The sequence below is a fragment of the Schistocerca gregaria genome, chromosome X, assembly GCF_023897955.1.
Source record: "Schistocerca gregaria isolate iqSchGreg1 chromosome X, iqSchGreg1.2, whole genome shotgun sequence".
Lineage (NCBI taxonomy): Eukaryota > Metazoa > Arthropoda > Insecta > Orthoptera > Acrididae > Schistocerca > Schistocerca gregaria.
This window is the reverse complement of record NC_064931.1, coordinates 779,812,995-779,832,172: the sequence shown is the minus strand read 5'-3', so window position 1 is coordinate 779,832,172 and position 19,178 is coordinate 779,812,995. Positions and strand designations below refer to the sequence as shown.

The following is a 19,178-nucleotide window of genomic DNA, read 5'->3' as shown; positions in this document are numbered from 1 at the left end:
GGTTAAATACAAATTTTAACTGCATTCTTTAAGATGAGGTTTAAGTGAATGCTCAAGAGTGTGGGATACATGGGAGTTCACATATTCTCATAATGACATAGAAAAATTTACATTTTGTCACCACAATTTCAGTTAAACTACAAGTAACAGCATCACACTTTCTTTAAGGGGGTGCTTTCTTAGGCAGTTTCCCCCGCTCTTGTACCTTATAACTCTAAGTATTCTTTCATTTTACAGAAAGTTTGTTCAATGAGGAATAATTTTATTTTCCTTTTCAAAACCTGTACATTATTTATTTCCTTTTTTATATTGATAGGGAACTTATTCAAAACCTTTATACCTGACTCAGTGACTCCACTGTGTACTTTAGTGAAAGTTGCAGAGCCTTGGTGAAAATTTTTCCACCTGTCTTGTGTCATGGTTGTGAATGTCACAATTTTTCTGAAACCATTCCCTGTTGTTGGCTACAAATAACATCAGTGAGTATATATACTGACCTGTGATGGTAAGTCTCCTGAGAGATTTGAAGAGACCTCTGCAAGATGGCCTATTAGGGACCCCACACATTCACTGCTCATTTTTGTATTCTGAAGACTTTTTCAACACATGCAGCATTTCCCCCAGAAGATGCCATAGGAGATAACAGAATGGCAATATGCAAAGTATGACAACAACATTATGTTTCTGTCCACTAAATGATTGCAAGCTCTCAGTGCAAAGCACAATGAGCTAACTTTCTTGACCAGCTGATCTATTTGTTCTTTCCATCTTAGGTGACTGTCTATTGCGATTCCTAGGAATTTTGTACGCGTGGTTTCATTAATTTTGTGATGTTAACATGTATTTCAGGAACTTTATTTTTTTAATTTTTTTGTCAGAAACTGTATCATATTGGTCTTTGAAAGATTTAAGGTCAGGCTATTCGCAGTGAGCCATTTGTGTACTTGACTGTCTTGGCTGTATCCTGCATTGGTGAGTTTGGTCCTTTTACGAGAATTCTTGTATTGTTGGCTAACACTACTACTTTTGCTCTGATATTAATTGTTATTAGTAGATCATTAATGTAGATCAGGAAAATTAGTGGCCCAAGAATCGAGCCCTGAGGGACTCGATATTTCCCCAGTCTGATTTTAATGCTGTACCTGTCCCTCTTAGGACAACCCTTTTCTTCCTGTCCTGTAAGTATGATTCTATCCAAGTCAAAGATTTGTCGTCTTTAATGCCATAATGTGGAAGCTCTTTTAAGAGTGTGTTGTGATCTACACAATCAAATGCCTTGGCAAGGTCACAAAATATCCCTGTTTGATACCTTTTGTAAGGTAACAGGAACCAAACACATTCAAGATTAATAGAAATCTTGTTGAAGTGTGATTCTCTGCTCAGATGTCCTTGTATGTCCCAAGAAACTAACTCATGTACCAACCTCACGTGCTACAAACTATTAATAGGAAGGTGAAAAGATACATTTAAGTTGCACCATGTTTAAGAAACACCACATATGAAGGATATGCAGAGAACAGAGTGCCCATGTAGGGTTGCTTGTACTAATACCATGACATGATGCTAAGGTAATTAAGTTTCACATTTCAAATTAATTTGTACATATGGCTACATGCTGAACATTTGTAATTAAACAAATGTGGATGGCACTAATTCCTACCCACCACCTTGCACACATTACAATAAGAGAAATTCTTCTACAGAATAGAAATTAGAGTCCTCTGCAGTAAGCTCAATGAATTTATAATCAATGTCAATGAGCCATAAGGTATAGGTTAAGCCCATGTTCTGTGCTTAAGTGGGCACCATATTAATTCTAGTATAGAAATACTTGCGATAAATAATTATTACTTAAAATCATTCCCTAGAAAACAAAGAAAAAGGTGGTGTTGCCATCTATGTTAAAAACAATATCACCTGTAGGGCAACTGATGTGCTGAATTATTATTTAGAACAATATTCGGAAGTTTGTGCCATAGGTTTGTCTTTAAAATAATTCTTGTTTATCAATAGTAAGAACACACAGTGGACCTTTGGCGAGCTTTACTCTCTCTCTCTCTCTCTCTCTCTCTCTCTCTCTCTTTTTTTTTTTATGTCGTTAGATGCTCTCTTAATATACATGTTCAATCACAGAAGAGATGTGATAGTTTTTAGGGACTTCAATGTAAACTTACTAACAACTTCCACAGACAGATCAGACCTAAGAAAATTTGATATCCACCAACAATCTTGCTTCTGTAGTTATTTTCCCTGCTAGAATAAATTCACGTACAAGAACACTAATTGATAAAATATTTATAGACCAGGCCAAAATGGGTGACAACTATCAGATAAGTCCTGAATGGTCTCTCTGACTATGATGGACCAAGAATCACTATTAACAGCGCAAATATCAATGAAAATGAAAGTGGCCCTACTGGAAAATAGCTAGTATAATTAATGAAGAAATTATGAAGACTTAAATCACATCTCCAAGACACAGACTAGAGATCTGTGTATAATTTAGAGAAGCCAATTCCAAGTACAATTTTTTTCAGTAGTGAGGTGGCACTTACATTTTAAAGTACCATCCCAAAAGGACATATAAGACGCAACTCCAGAAGCTCACCAAAAAGCCATTGATAGCCATTGGTATTAAGATTTCATGCAAAAGCAAATGTGAGCTGTACATCAACTCAAAAAATTCAGACAACCCCAACCAGTTAAACTACTATAAAAAATATTGTAATGTACAAAGTAAAATTATTCAGAAATCAAAAAGATTTTATCTGTTTCAAAATTGATAAATCTAGACACAAAATCAAAACTGTATGGGAAGTGATAAGGAGTGAGAGTAATGCAAACTGCCCAGTAGGACCTAAGGCATTGTTCTCAACAATGAAGGTAGACAAAATCAAGAGAGGGTGGCAAACATTTTTAATGACCACTTTTTAAGTGTTGCTGAGAAAACACGACACAAAGGTTCCTAAGGAAAGGAAATAAAAGTACTGAAAGACCATTGCCCAGATTCTTTAAAACAGATAGGTATAGCCCCATAAACAGCACAGGAAGAAAGAAAAACCATAACTTCCTTTAAAAAGCAAAAATTTGACTGGGGTTGACAATATTTCCTGCTGCAATCAGTTCAGTAAGGCCCTAGCTCATATATTCAATGTTTCCCTCAAACAAAGTATCTTCCCTGATAGGATGAAGTATGCTATTGCAAAGCCCCTCTACTAAAAAGACGATTTCTCAGATGTTACAAACTATTGTCCTACCTCTCGACTACATTTTCTAAAGTCCTCAAAAAATTAATATATGCTAAGATACTCATCTACAAACATTGTAACGTTGCTTACTGTATATATGCAGGCACTGATTTTGTGTTTAGCATTTGACGATGCCATTATGGCTCCAGTATGAAAGTACATGTTTTTATAAAACATATCTGAAGATGGTCATTATTGACCAAAACCAGTAGTCTGATGACAAAAAATTTGTGACCATAGATGTGAAGTAAAGGAAATGTAATGAATCATCTGCCAACACAGAGTAAAATGATAACCAATTACTTGCAGATGTTCTGAAGTGGTTTACAATAAATCCTCTATCAATAAATCTCAGGCAAACTGATTACATTCATTTCCATTCTGGTCACAAAAGCCCACAGAGAAACATTGCACATTGAGAGCCAGTAGAAACAGACCGCACATGTTCAAAATTCTTGTGCATTCATATAGATAGCAAGCTTAACTGGGAACACCACATCCACCAAACCCTGTAAAGGCTTAGCTCAGCGAAATTTGCCATCCAGATGATCACCAAAATCGAAGAAGTCAATGTTTTCAAAATCTTGCCTGCTTTGGCTACCTCCATTCACTTATGCATTATGGAATAATCTTCTGGGACAATTCATCACTTCCGAAAAAAATCTCTGCAAGCCAGAGAAAGGTTGTTTGAATTCTGTGCCCTCTAGAACCTTATGCCTTAATCTTTTTAAGTAAGTAGGGATACTAACCAGTACCTCATAATATATCTCTTCAGTCCCGACATTCATGCTTCACAATCCTTCTCAGAATGAATTGATGAGTTAATCCATCATCATAATGCAAGCCAGAAATGTGACACATACTGTGACCCGAAAAATGTGTCTCTGGTGCAAAAAGGTACAAAATATACAAGCACGAACATCATCTGTGCACTGCCAAGTAATATTAAGTGTTTATGAGGTAATAATATACTATTTAAAAGTAATCTAGAGGCGTTCTTGCTTGAAAAAAGTTTCTACTGTCTAGAAGAATTCTTTACAGTGATAGAATAGATAATTTCCCATGTATTTCTATGTATTCCCACTTTAACATATCTTGCCACTTTAATTACATGAATTTGTGTTCTGCAAGTCAAGAAGATGGTCTTTTTTTACTTTACAAACAACAGTTTAGAGAATATTTGAAAAATTTATCTTGATCTCTGTTTGTGAGTATAATTAGAACTTACTGATTGTATTTTTGATCATCATTTTCTAACTTGTATTCTTTATGTTTGCTTGTGGTTCTTAACGATCTAAACACAATAATTAATTACGTGTTTTGACTTGTTCCACATAAATGCTTTACCACAAAAAAATGGGTCTATGGAATATATAGCACAATAAATAAATAAATAAATAAATAGGGATGTCAAGGAAAAACTTTTTCAGTTTGTTTTCAGATTTTATTTTGCTGTGTGTAAGACACTGTATATAGCTGAGTGATCAAAAATTTTACTTTATGCATTGTGCACTCCTTTTTTGTGCTAAAGACACCTTAATGTTGAGTAATTAATATTTTTCCTCCTGGTATAGGCATTATGCACATCATGGTTCTTTTCGAACTGCAATGCATTATTTAAAGCAAACTTCATGACGGAATAAATATACTGTGAAGTAGTAGTCAGACTGCCCAACTCCTTAAACAGATGTCTACAAGATCATTGGTGAGCACCACATATTATTCTTACAGCACAGTTTTGCACAATGAAGACTTACTATCCTTTACAAAACATATGCTAACAAGCTCCTTCCATTGCAAAACTGACTAACCTATAATACCTCAAGTGTGTCCTTCTACTGAGCCCTCTTCACCTTTTTTTTCCCCCCCCTACATATTTCCCTCCTATCCGTTGCAGGTCAGTTGTGGTTTCCCCACTCTTCTTTCATGCTTATCTACATACGTCACGAATTCTGTGTGATTTTCATGTTTAATCCATCACTCCAGCATTTCTAGTTAACAAATCAATGCATGTTTATCTTTATTTCACAGTAGTTTCGTTTTGGAGGTCACATTTTCCACAGAGTAGCATACTACAGAATGCAGTTTTTACAGTGCAAATCACACAGCTCAACAAACTTTTTTTTTTTTTAATTGCTCATACAATATCTTCTAATGCCACCTGTATATGGTTCGAAGACACCGAGTGTTATTCATTGATATTCTGCGGATAGGTATATAAAGAAACAATTTCTGCAGAAGTTCTTTGCTAAATACCTAGGTATCTGATGGTAAAGGGATTCTGAATGTTGAGATTTCTTCCAAATTATGAATACTAAAAGTGTATTTGCTTCTTGGGCCAATGACACTTTGGATAAAATGCTTTTGGGCATCCAGCCATGCCATTCTGTGAAAATAGACAAAAACTGTAGTCTATAAAAATTTACAATATGACACAGCATAACACCCAACAGCATTTTATTCAAATTGTGTATGTTGCTTTCATATCTAAATAACTCACACATGAAAAATACAAACTTCCAACTGTATTTATATTTTATGCCTAGCCCTAGTGCATCTCCACGAAGGGGGAGGAAGGCAAAGTAGAATTAACATCCTGTGAGCACCTTTCAAAACCACACAAGTATCAATAGAGTTATGGAAAAAAAGGAAAGAAAGAAAGAGTGTGATTAGATACTAGTCTTTTGACACCTGATTTTCGGAATGAGCAATGAAACTCACTAAATTGCAATTGTTAAAAATAACTCAGAAAATACTTTTAATTAAAAAAGGGCAATGTTCTTGGAGAGAAGTATATGATACGTCTAGTACCAACGAAAAGATGGAAAATTTTTTGAACATTTTCCAAGCATAACTGACACAGCCTTTCTACAAAGGAAAGTGAATTCCAAAAGCACAGATGGATTCAAAAACTGGATTACATCAGGCATTAGAGTATCTTGTAAAAGGAAGCGGGAACTTTTTCTGCAGTCAAAAACTCACAGCAATCCAGAATATATTAATTATTTCAAAAAATACAAGTTAGTTTTGAGACGGGTCATAAAAAAAAAAGCAAAAATTAAGGAAAACCACAAATATATTATTAAGCCATCCAATAAAACTAAGTGCATGTGGAAAGCTGTGCAGGATTTTACGGAGAAGACAACTCACAAAAATATTGTGATATCACATGATGGCAAGAATGTAACTGAGCCTAGGGCAGTTGCAAACAGTTTCAATTCTTGTTATGCAACTGTTGCTGGAAAATTAGTGAAGGAAAAATTTGGAAATCCACCTAATACAACAAGTAAAGAACTTTCATGTATAGAAATAAATAATATATCCATATTCCTCAGTCCAGTAAGACAAACAGAGCTCCTAAATACCATTAATTCACTTAAGAGTAAGCATTCAACTGGTATTATGTTATAAAAATAACAGCAAGACAAATACTTTCGCCTTTATTGGACATACGCAATTCATCCTTATGTGGTGTCTTCCCTCAGCAACTGAAAATGGCAAAAGTAATACCTCTATATAAAAAAGGTGATCAGCAGTGTATGGATTAACTATAGGTCTTGTCTCTATAGTTGGGGTTTTCGAAAATTATTGAAAAAGTGTTCCTTTCAAAACTAATTACAGTCTTTGACAAGAATAATATTATTTCTGGATGTCAACATGGCTTCAGACCACTGCAATCGATTGAAACAGCCACATTCAATCTGATAAACCATTTCTTAAATGCAGTGGACAACCACAGAAATATCTCATGTTTATTCTTGGACCTAACAAAAGCTTTTGATGTGATTGATCATTCTATACTCCTGAGGAAGCTTGAATGGTATGGTGTAAGTGGTGTGCCAAATCAGTGGATTGAATCATATTTGGAATACTGCTCTCAGGTAACTGAAATTAAGTACATGGAAGGAAATGAACTCCAGGTACACCTTTCAGAACCACGTGGACTAAGTCATGGTGTTCCACAGAGCTCCATTTTAGGTCCCTTTCTTTTTTGGGTCTACATTAATGATTTCCCATCACACGTTAGGGATTCTGTACCAGTACTGTTTGCAGATGACAAGTCTATTGATTTAAGGGAATAAAGAAGAAAATCTTACTGCATCTGCAAAAGATATTACAAAAAGAGTGTTTGAATGGTTTACCATAAACAAGCTAACAGTTAAAAAAAAAAAAAAAAAAACCACAACACGCAAACAACCAGTACTCCTGGATTTCAACACTGATCAAAATAAAAATCCGGCACAACCTGTAATATGTATAGATAAACAAAACATTAGTGCTGTCAATGAAACTAAATTTCTTGGGATTCATATCCAGGACAATCTTAAATGCAGCACTCATATCACATCCCTAAATTCAAAACTAGCAAAAATGAGCTATGTAGTAAAAATTCTCTGCGACAATACTAGTGTAGAAACAGTTAGGGCTGTATACTTTGCTCATGCACATTCAATACTGGAGTACGTATCATTTTCTGGGGAAATGTACACCAGGCCATAACAGTTTTCAGGAAACAAAAGGCTATTATAAGAATAATGAAACGAGTGAGCAGCAAAAAACCATGCAAACCTTTCTTTAAAAATCTAAAGATCCTACTCCTTCCCTGCATTTATTTACTGGAAGTAGTCATGCATGTCAAAAAAAAGCATACTGAGAAAAGAAAACCTTTTTCCTCAAAACAAAAGTGTCCATGATTAGAGTACTAGGAATCATTGTAACACAACATTATGATAAAAAGGTGCATATCATCCTGGAACAAAACTTTACAACAGATTACCCAAACATATAAAATCTCTTCCTGAACTACAAAGTCTGTGACAGCCTACCTTATGAAGAACTGCTACTATTCAGTCTCACAGTATCTTATGTAAGAAAAAATGCAATTTGTATCTTTAATTGTAGAAATAAGTTATAAACATACAGTATTTCAGAAATTTGTAATTATTAACTGTATAGATCCAATTTGTCATAAAAATTGGAATCGTGTATTTGACACTTGAAAAACCAGGTTTTCTGTCCAATATCCTGTGTACAATACATGTACTGAAAAAGAGATTTATATGGACAAATAAATAAATAAGTAAATTTTATTTCACTATTGTAGAAGCACATACATATTGGTGTTAGGGCACAGTAAGGTGTGGAGGGATAATCTTTCCTTGACATAAATACAGTAATTCATATTTGAAATAATTCAAGAAATGTAAAATAATGTTTTAATGTAATAAAATTTATTGAACTGTAAGGCCTATCCACAGCAGTTGATTTCTGATGTACATCTGATACAGGTTTACATAAAAATCTCACAAATCATATTACACCAATTAAGTGAAAATTTTCTGATTTTCCTCCTAATTAAACAAAATAAGCCACACAGTACTGTTACTTGATGATTATTTGTAAACCACAGCGTTTAAAGTGTTACTGCAGAGTATTTATGCAGAAAATGACAGCATTTCTTTTCACTACTGCGCGTTCCTCATCCAAGTATGGCAATTTATTTAAATCTGCCAGAAATATATACTACAAGATATTTACTGACGCGGTAAACTTTCTAATTTTGTTAGGATACTGACCTCCCAATAATCGAAGGGTACCGCCTTCAGAACATTTCCAGATTAACTTCGTCTCACATTTGTAAAATCGCTCCTACCGGTACTGTCATAGTTGACACCAGCGCTCTGACTGTTGCTGCCTACTACTCCACCACACCTTCACCACTCAAACATCATTGATTTTAACACACACACGCCCACATATAAATCAATCAATTACGTATCAGGTACACAAACATAACCGACTTAAATTTCCCCGAATTGTAAATACAAAAGTACATGACGTTGCATATAAAATCAGCAAAGAGCTATCTCGAAAATTATCGCAAAAGGGAGCATAATTAGAATGCACATTAAGGTATTTGAATTTATTGCCAATTAATGTAGAAAATAATGGACACAGCGCCAGCAGAAACTTAGATAGTGCTTACGGTAACACTGGCCTTCGAGTGCGACGGTGGAAGGAAGCGTGTGCAAGTTTTCGTTGACTATGGAAACACGGTATAACATACAGCTAAGAAATCTTGGTTCTTCCACCGACGGTACAGTTATATGTTCGTTTCCTTTTAGTTCACCATATCAAACAAAAACGTTTGACCAAGCGAGATGACGCAGTGGTTAGCACACTGGACTCGCATTCGGAAGGACGACGGTTCGAACCCGCGTCCGACCATCCTGATTTACGTTTTCCATGATTTCCCTAAATCGCTTCAGGTAAATGCCGGGATGGTTCCTTTGAAAGGGAACGGCCGACTTCCTTCCCCATCCTTCCGTATTCTGTTGGGACCAATGACCTCCCCTCCCCGGAACCAGCCAACCAATAATGCTTGGAGAAGTTCAAGTGGCATGCAATAGTGAAAGAGGTACCGAATTCCATAAGTGCGTCGCCGTCAACTGAATTGAATTTAAAATTAGTATTGCAGTTTGGCAGTAGTGTCGAACAGCAGATAGAACACTACTTACAGCCGTGTTTACACTGAGTTTAAAAACTAACTCACATACATACATTAATCCTTGTTCCATAGATCAAGAATACGACACTTCGTAATGATGTGGAATGTGCCACTTTACCTACGTTTTCTTTACGCAAAACAATTAATTAATTTGTTTTTTCTCAGTTACTGCTTCATCTCTAAGAATTCATCTGTTGGGTAGAAGGAGTTGTCATTCAGAATTTCTTTTAATTTGCTTTTAAATGTTGGTTGGCTATATGTCAGACTTTTAATACTATTTGGCAAATGAGCAAAGATTTTTGTGGCAGCATAATACTCCCCTTTCTGTGCCAAAGTGAGAGTTAATCTAGAATAGTGAATATCGTCCTTTCTTCTAGTGTTATAGCTATGCACTTCGCTGTTATTTTTGAATTGGAATGGATTATTAATTATACGTTTCATAAGTGAATATGTGTATCGCGAAGATATTGTGAATATCCCGAGTTCCTTAAATAAATGACCGCAAGGTGATCTTGGGTAGGCTCCAGATATTATTCTGATTACACGCTTTTGTGCAATGAATGCTTTCTCTCATAATGACGAATTGCCCCAAAATATGATGCCATATGAAAGCAGTGAATGAACAACTTTGTTTCCAACCAAGTGTGCAATATACAAGGCGACAATTACTCAACTATATGAAAGAAAAGTAAACCAGTTACAAATTACGGTGTGCATGCACTTTGTTCAACATGTAAACTTCACTACAGATATTCTTATTTAGATTATGACATATTTGATATGCCTGCCATCATTGGCAATGATGTGGCGCAGATGAATTACGAAATTCTCCATGACCCACTGAAGTGTCGGAATATCGATGCTGTCGATGACCTCCTGAATGGCAGTTTTCAGCTCAGCAATTGTTTTTTGGTTATTGATGTATACTTTGTCTTTAATATAGCTCAGTCACATGTGTTCAGATCTGGAGAACATGGCAGCCAATTAAGGCCTATGCCAGTGGTCTCTGGGTACTCTAGAACTAGAACTCGGTCCCCAATGTGCTCCTCCAGGATATCAAAGACTCTCCCACTTCGATGGGGTCGAGCTCCTTCGTGCATGAACCACATCTTTTCGAAATCGGGGTCACTTCGGATAATGTGGATGAAATCATCTACCAAAACCTTCATCTACTATTTGGTAGTCACTGTACCATCAAGGAATATTGCACAGATTATTCCGTGACTGGACATTGCACACCACACATTCATCTGTTTGAGGGTGAAGACATTTCTCGATCACGAAATGTGGATTCTCAGTCCCCCAAATGCGCCAGTTTTGCTTATTGACGAACCCATCCAAATGAAATTGGGCTTCGTTGCTAACCAAATCATACTAATTCACATCATGCCCCATGGCCAACTGTTCATTTTGAACATCGTAACACAAACCGTTCAGAAATTATGAAAATTTTATTTTACACAGTTCAATAATTGTCAACCTGTATCTGCAACTGTTTTCGTTGTTCAATTCCCTGTCAACACAAGCGACAAACATTTCTACATATGTACTCGAATCGTCATGGGAAGCATCTTTGATGTCTCCGACTGTTGTTGACAGTTCGTTTTTGTCGGTGATAAAGAAGATGATGTCATGGCTGAGACGTTTTCCATCTATGTTGATACCTTCCTGTCCCTGAAAATATACTACTATATACATCTCCAGCCAAGACGAATAACTTAGGTGAGACTGTGTGTCTTCTGACGCCTCTTCTGATGGGAACTTTCACACTGACCCAGTCTTCCCTAATTTTCACATGTAGCTTGGCATCCTCGTAAATGTAGCGGATTAAGTTGGTACATCTGTAGTTAATGAGGGCTCTGTTCATCGCCCAAGCTCTATTCATCATGCACACTCTAGCCTTGAAAACCAGCCTTAAAAAAATTAAAGGCACGAGCCCTGTCAATATTACGGTCTTCATTGAAAACCATTGTTCTGGAGAAAGTAAGTAAATACAGTTTTTGCATGACATAAAATCCAACTTGGAAAAGATAACCAGACAGCAGATATCATCTGTCGAATTGGCCTCACTTGGATGACATCTGGGAGGCAACCCGACTGTCGCTATAAATTTAAAGTGGCCTCATGTGAGGCCTGCCAGCAACAATTTACGGTCTTCAAACAATGACACAAACAACAAGCAGCACAATTTGAATCTGGGTTTGTCGAAGTGTAACAGAGAGAGATATGCTTGTTGGAGTCAGTTTAAAAGACAGGATCAAGAATGAAGAGATCAGGATATCACGGCGATCCATGAGGCAGTCGAGCGGATAGTGAGACTGAAATGGCATTGGGTAGGAGACGTGGACAAAAACAACTTCAGATGTAGAGAAACATTGATGCAATGGTGTCCGGCGGAGTTAAAGAGAAGTTTTGGACGTGAGACAGCAAGATGACAGCCAATAGCATGTGGCAAAAACTGGATCCCAACCGCTCTGTAAAAATCGAGAAGGAAATCTTTGGTTCTACCAATAGTGACGTTACTGAAGCCACTCAGGCACTACTCTTCTGACATGTATGTCTTTCTCTGGAACAGCTGGCCCTGTCATAGTCATTAGAACTTCAAAATCAGATGGCGATATCCTAGTGAAGTTAATAAAAGAAGAACTGTTTTCCAAATTCAGCTTCCAGATTAGATTAGATTAATACTTGTTCCATAGATCATGAATACGACACTCGTAATGATGTGGAACGTGTCAGGTTAATGAAAGATGTCTGTACAAGATATTACATTACACAAAATATTGCATGACACTAATGCTTAAGTTAGTTTTTTTCCCCTCCCTTAATTTATATCTAAAAATTCAGCCAATGAGTAGAAGGAGTTGTCATCTAGAAATTCTTTTAATTTATTTTTAAATGTTCGTTGACTATCTGTCAGGCTTTTGATGCTGTTTGGTAGGTGACCAAAGACTTTTGTGGCAGCATAATTTACCCCCTTCTGTGCCAAAGTCAGATTTAACCCTGCATAGTGAAGATCATCCTTTCTCCTGGTGTTATAGCTATGCACACTGCTATTACTTTTGAACTGGGTAGGATTATTAACAACAAATTTCATAAGTGAATATATATACTGTGAGGTTACTGTGAGGGTCCCTAGATCCTTCAATAGATTGTCTGCAGGATGACCGTGGGTGGGCTCCAGCAATTATTCTGATTACACGTTTTTGAGCAATGAATACTTTTCTACTCAACGATGAATTACCCCAGAATATGATACCATACGAAAGCAGTGAATGAAAGTAGGCATAGTAAGCTAATTTACTGAGATTCTTATCACCAAAATTTGCAATAACCCTAATAGCATATGTAACCGAACTCAGAAGTTTCAGCAGACCATCAATATGTTGCTTCCAGTTTAACCTCTCATCAATGGACACACCTAAAAATTTTGAAAATTCTACCTTTGCTACAGACTTCTGTTCAAACTCTATATTTATTACTGGAGTTCTGCCATTTACTGTACGGAACTGTATATACTGTGTTTTATCAAAATTTAAAGAGAGTCCGTTTGCTGAGAACCACTTAATAATTTTGTGAAAAACATCATTTACAATTACATCACTTAGTTCTTGGTTTTTGGATGTTATTACTATATTTGTGTCATCAGCAAAAAGAACTAACTTTGCATCTTCATCAATATGGAATGGTAAGTCATTAATGTATATCAAGAACAGTAAAGGACCTAAGACCGAACCCTGTGGGACCCCGTACTTGACAGCCCCCAGTTTGAGGAATCAGCTGTTGTTTTAACATTACATGAATCACTTATTTCAACTTTCTGCATTCTTCCAGTTAAGTATGAGTTAAACCATTTGTGCACTGCTCCCTCAAACCATAATGATTTAGCTTATCTAAAAGAAGTCCACGAACCACACAGTCAAAGGCCTTTGAGAGATTACAAAAAATACCAGTGGGTGGTGTCCGGTTATTCAGAGCATTTAATATTTGATCAGTGAAAGCGTATATAGCAGTTTCTGTTGAAAAGCCTTTCTGAAAACCAAACTGACATTTTGTTAGCACTTTATTTTTACATATATGGGAGGCTACTCTTGAATACATTACTTTCTCAACAATTTTTGATAGAGCTTTCAGAAGAGAGATTGGGCGATAGTTGTTGACATCCGACGTATCCCTCTTTTTATGCAATGGTTTTACAATGGCATATTTCAGTCTATCGGGGAAAACACCCTGCTCCAAAGAGCTATTACATACGTGGCTGAGAATCCTACTTATCTGTGGGGAACAAGCTTTAAGTATCTCGCTGGAAATGCCATCAATTCCGTAAGAGCTTTTACTTTTCAGTGAGTTTATTATTTTACTGATTTCAGAGGGAGAGGTTCGTGGAAATACAGTTGTTTCAAACTGCACAGGTATGGCCTCTTCTATTAGAAGCCTTGCCTCTTCTACTGAAGATCTAGATCCTATTTTCTCCACAACATTTAAAAAATGATTATTGAAAATATTTTCAATTTCTGATTGTTTGTTAGTACACTTGTCATTCAGTTTTGTGGCACTAAAGGCTTCCTGTGCTCTTGGTTGCCCTGTTTCCCTTTCAATAATATTCCAAATTGCTTTAATTTTATTATCAGAGTTACTGATCTCAGACAAGATACACATGCTTCTGGACTTTTTAATAACTTTTCTTAGTACCGCACAACAGTTTTTATAATATTGAACAATTTTGGGGTCAGTACTCCCTCTTGCTGTTAGATACAGTTCTCTTTTACGGTTGCAAGATATTCTTATTCCTTTAGTTAGCCAAGGTTTTTTATATGTTTTCTTGGAATTATGTTTCACTGTTTTCTTGGGAAAACAATTTTCAAATACCCTTAAAAATGTATCGTGAAATAAGTTATATTTCAAGTTTGCATCGGGTTCCATATACACTTCACCCCAGTCTGGCTCCTCTAGGCTTTCCCTCAAGTTTGCAGTATTTATATTGTTAATTGAACGGACTGCTTTGAAATTCTGATTTGATATACTGCATGGAGCTATGCCATGTACTGTAACTAGCTGTGCACCATGATCTGAAAGACCATTCTCAACAGGATAAGCATTTATGTCCTTAAACTTATCTTGGTCTATAAAAAAGTTATCTATTAATGTCCTGCTGTTCTTTGTTATCCGAGTAGGAAAATCAATGACGGAGCTCAAATTGAAAGAACTGAGTAATACTACAAGGTCATTCTTCCTATTACACTCTTTCAGGTAATCAACATTGAAATCCCCACAAATGATAATTTGCTTCCCCCTGTCTGACAGATAGCACAAGAAAGCATCCAAGTTTTCTAGAAATAGCTGGAAATTTCCTGAGGGGGACCTATACACTGTTAGAATTATGAAAGTGCCATGATTTAGTTTTAGTTCAGTGGCACATGCTTCCATATGTTGCTCTACACAAATTTTTTTTAGTTTCTAAATGTTTTGCGCTGTGAAAGCTTTTGACATATATGGCAACTCCTCCTCTCATCATATTATCTCTACTTACATGTGCAGCTAATTTGTACCCATTGATGCTAACCTTTTGCATATCAGTGACAATGTGATGCTCAGACAGGCATAGTACATCTATTACATTCTCAGTTTCTATATCTTCTAAACAAAGCAGAAGCTCATCAATTTTATTCTTCAATCCCCCAATATTTTGATGAAATATACTAACATTTTTCATTTTACTTTTGTGAGTATCTTGAACTTTTTTAACATCTTTAGTACTTGCCTGGCTGTGTTTCCCACTGGACAATGATCTTACACTAAAAAAGAGTTACCACCATGAGATGTAGTTCCTCCCCCCTTTAAATTTCCTGCTATCAGCCGAGCCAGTTTACCCTTCCCCTTCTTCTATAGTATGTTTTCTGCCACCATATATAAGAAATGCATTTCCCTTCACCTGGTTACATCGTCGAATATTGTCCAGGAGTGGTTATGTATAAGAAAAAAATGAGATTCGCATCGTCTACTACGTCGAACTGGCGGCAAACATTTCACATCGTGTATTTGCTTCGAGTTATGCCATGACAAGTGGAGAGGATGAATTAATCATATATGGTGCTGCATTAACAATATTTTTCCCAATCAGTGTATATACATGTAAGACAAGTGCAGTCAAAAATGATACCATTCAACAAAACTAAAGTTCCGCTATATTGATAGGGAAATGATGTCAGAAAAGATACATGCAGCACATGTTGCCTATCTCCTATCATCAAATAACATCCAATTGTTTACTAATTCCTAATGCTGTTTTATGGAACTCCACGATTTTGTTAATATCTTTGTATTCAAATATGTTAATAACTTTCATAATAATGGATGGTTGGACACAAAGTAGTGGAGTGACATAGAAAAATACTGGATGAAAAGAGGGAGAAGCTAAAAAATATAATTCTTAATGGATATCTTTAAACTGTATTGATATATTCACATTTTACATGTTCCTAAAATCTTATTTTATTATTTGATATTAATATCTTTTTAATGAGTTCAAATTATCAAAATCGATCCTACATACAAAGATGAGAAAGACAAAATGCAAACCAAATATTAGATTCATTTTCTTGCTTTATTTATGTTTTTTGTTAGAGTCTGTTCAGGTCATGAGTCTGCATTATGTTTGCATATGTAAAGACTTGTACAATGCAAAGTATCAAGTAGTTTTTGTTTTATCATATACATCCATATATATACATATATAAATAAACATATCAAAATATGGAACATATAAGAACAGATTTGAGTGGTGAATGTTCTAAAAAAATGAGGTATAGGCATGAAATAGGAGATGAAATAGAGTATAAATATCAACAGCAATTTAAAATCGACAATATTTATCAAACTTGAAGCAAAAAACTTTTATTGCGTTACCTGATGTGACCATATAGATTTTAGGTTACCAATCGATTTATACACGTAAATTACATGACAATAATCGACTACCTATGAATAGATTTCTTTTTGTATCCATTGTTATGAGCCATTTTTAACATGGATCAACTGATTACTGTTACTGCAATATTGTCACAACAGAAAAGGACATAAACAAATTATTCCAGGACAGCAAATCTCTCATATTTAGTATGGATTTGATATTTTCTTGTTTGAGACGAAATCGCTGTTTACCACCAAGATGACACAAGAAGGATATAGCCAACACAGTGAAACATGAACATAAATTCCTAGTCTTCATCAAAAGGTTGAAACTTGTGAGTCTGAATTTCATCCTAGAACATAGGTTTTCTGACATTGGAAGCTGTTATGTTGTAAAAACAAGAGAAAAAAATAAATGTGATCCTGACATCAGTCAGTAAAAGCTATGAAGAGGGCTGCAGTCTAAATAAAGTTTGATTTCCACAGGAAAGTCAAAAGAACATATCCAGGCTATAGAGGAAGCAAAACTGCTTTATAGTGTATATCATGCAGAATATTTTCTCACTTAGGTTCAGATTCTGAGACAAAATGATTCTAGGCAAAAGGGGAAGAAGTGGTTAACCAGAAAAAGCTTAGTGAAATATTGCCTGGTAATGAAAATTATCCAACTCATAAGCTTTGTTTTTGCCCATGAAGGCTCTAGAGCATTCTATCAGAAACTGGGATAGTGATAAAAAACTAAAACATCTAGTAAAAAAAGACTAATCTTGTTGGAGAGCAGTGTTGCACCGTACATTTCCTAGCAAAGCAACGGAGTTCGTTTACAGGAACAGAATAAGTTGATGATTTTGGTGATCCAGAGAGTGGCAAATTTCTAAAGCCATTGATCTCCTATCACACTATATATATTGACCCCCTTAGTTATTATAATAAACGCCATAAGAAAGGGCAAATTAGCAATTTTTCCAGAAATATACAAGATCTGTTCCTTGATGTAATTGGCTACAAAATAAGACAAGATATAACTAAAGGTATATTAGATACTACATAATTTTCATTGATGTTTGATTGCACTCCAGATATCAGCCACAATGAGCAGATGACTCAGGTAGTTCGCTGTGCCAGGTTAAATGACTCAGAAGTTGTGGGAAGTTTCTTTGACTTTTTTTCATAGTTAGAGACAAAACAGGAGAAGGTCTTACTTAAGAGTTACTGTAAAAACTGGAACAAGGTGGGTTGATCATGAAATACTACAGAGAGCTGTCTTATGGCAATGTGACAAACCTGGCTGGAAAGTACAAAAGGTTCCATTCAAGAAAAGTTTAGAAAAATCATTTGCCCTATTGTGTATCATATGTTGCTCACCATTTAAATTTAGTAGGAGCACATGTAGCCAACACATCTACCGAAGATCAAACTTTTTTTGGAACTATCCATCGTTTATATCTATTCTTCAAGATGGAAAGTTTACAAAAATATGTACCTATAACATTAAAATCCCAGTGTATGAGTAGGTAGTCTACAAGAGTAAAGTTTGTTGAAGATATTTACAAGCTTTTTGATAAAGTTATGAACGATCTGAACAAAGTTTAAACTTTCAACTTGTCAACACCACAGACGAAAACTGAGACAAAATATATTTTAAAGAATATGAGATAATTTAAATTCATTACTGTGACTTGTTTCTGATATGTAATACGCTAATATCAAGAAATTGTTATGTCAATCAGTTTTTGTAAAGAACATTTCTCATGACTAATAAAGTTGCTAGAAATATTTAGAGCCTTTTGAGCTTTCCTGAAGCTTCTAGAGACTCCTGTACCGCCAAAGGTATTTCTGAGGCTGATGTATTATCAGAAAATAATTAGATATGAATGGAACTCTCAGCTAAAAAAGGATTAGAGGATAGATAAAATGGCTGATGAACTTTACGAAGTTTCTGAACATTCACAGGACGATTTATTCAGAATGACCCTGTTAGAAATAATTGACAGAGCGATGATGGAGCTGACTACTACGTTTATGGCATTGGAAAAGATTAGTCGAAAGATTAGTTTTTTGTGTGGTGTCCAGATTTAAGATGTGGAAATTGAGGACTTATATGCCAAAGCAGTGAAACTGGCAAATACTTATGTAGAAGGAAGATTTATTTTTGAAATTCAAAGCTTCAAACATTATTCACTGGCAATAGAGAAAGACTTTGAACTTGCCATTGCACCATCCACATTAAGTTTAATTTTTAAAAATGAATTGGCAGAGGGGTATCCCAACCCTATTACAGTCTTAAAAATATTCATTACGATCCCATTTTCTGTTTCCTCTGAAGAAAAGGGTTTCAGCAAGCTGAAACTAAGTAAAATTATTTGAGGAGCACAGTTAATCAAAAAAGGTTAACAAATCCGAGTATAATCCTTACAGAACACAAACGAACTGCTTCCATAAATTAGGATCAGATCATAAATATTTTTTCAGCCAAAATAGCTCATGCAGTGAAATTTTAAATTTATTATTTG

At 35.5% G+C, this 19,178-nt stretch overlaps 1 protein-coding gene across 3 annotated transcripts in view; it reads right to left on the bottom strand.

Annotated features, from left to right (window-relative positions):
• LOC126299454 (transmembrane protein 183-like) overlaps positions 1–9,034 on the bottom strand; it is a 99,711-nt gene extending 90,677 nt beyond the window's left edge. For 2 of the 3 annotated variants that reach the window (XM_049991370.1, XM_049991371.1), the window contains exon 1: positions 8,825–9,033. The gene's annotated coding sequence lies outside the window, so the exon portion shown is untranslated. Of the gene's footprint in view, positions 1–8,824 lie in introns of all 3 variants that reach the window. The other variant, XM_049991372.1, reaches the window with a different exon arrangement.
• Between the last annotated feature and the right edge of the window lie 10,144 nt (positions 9,035–19,178).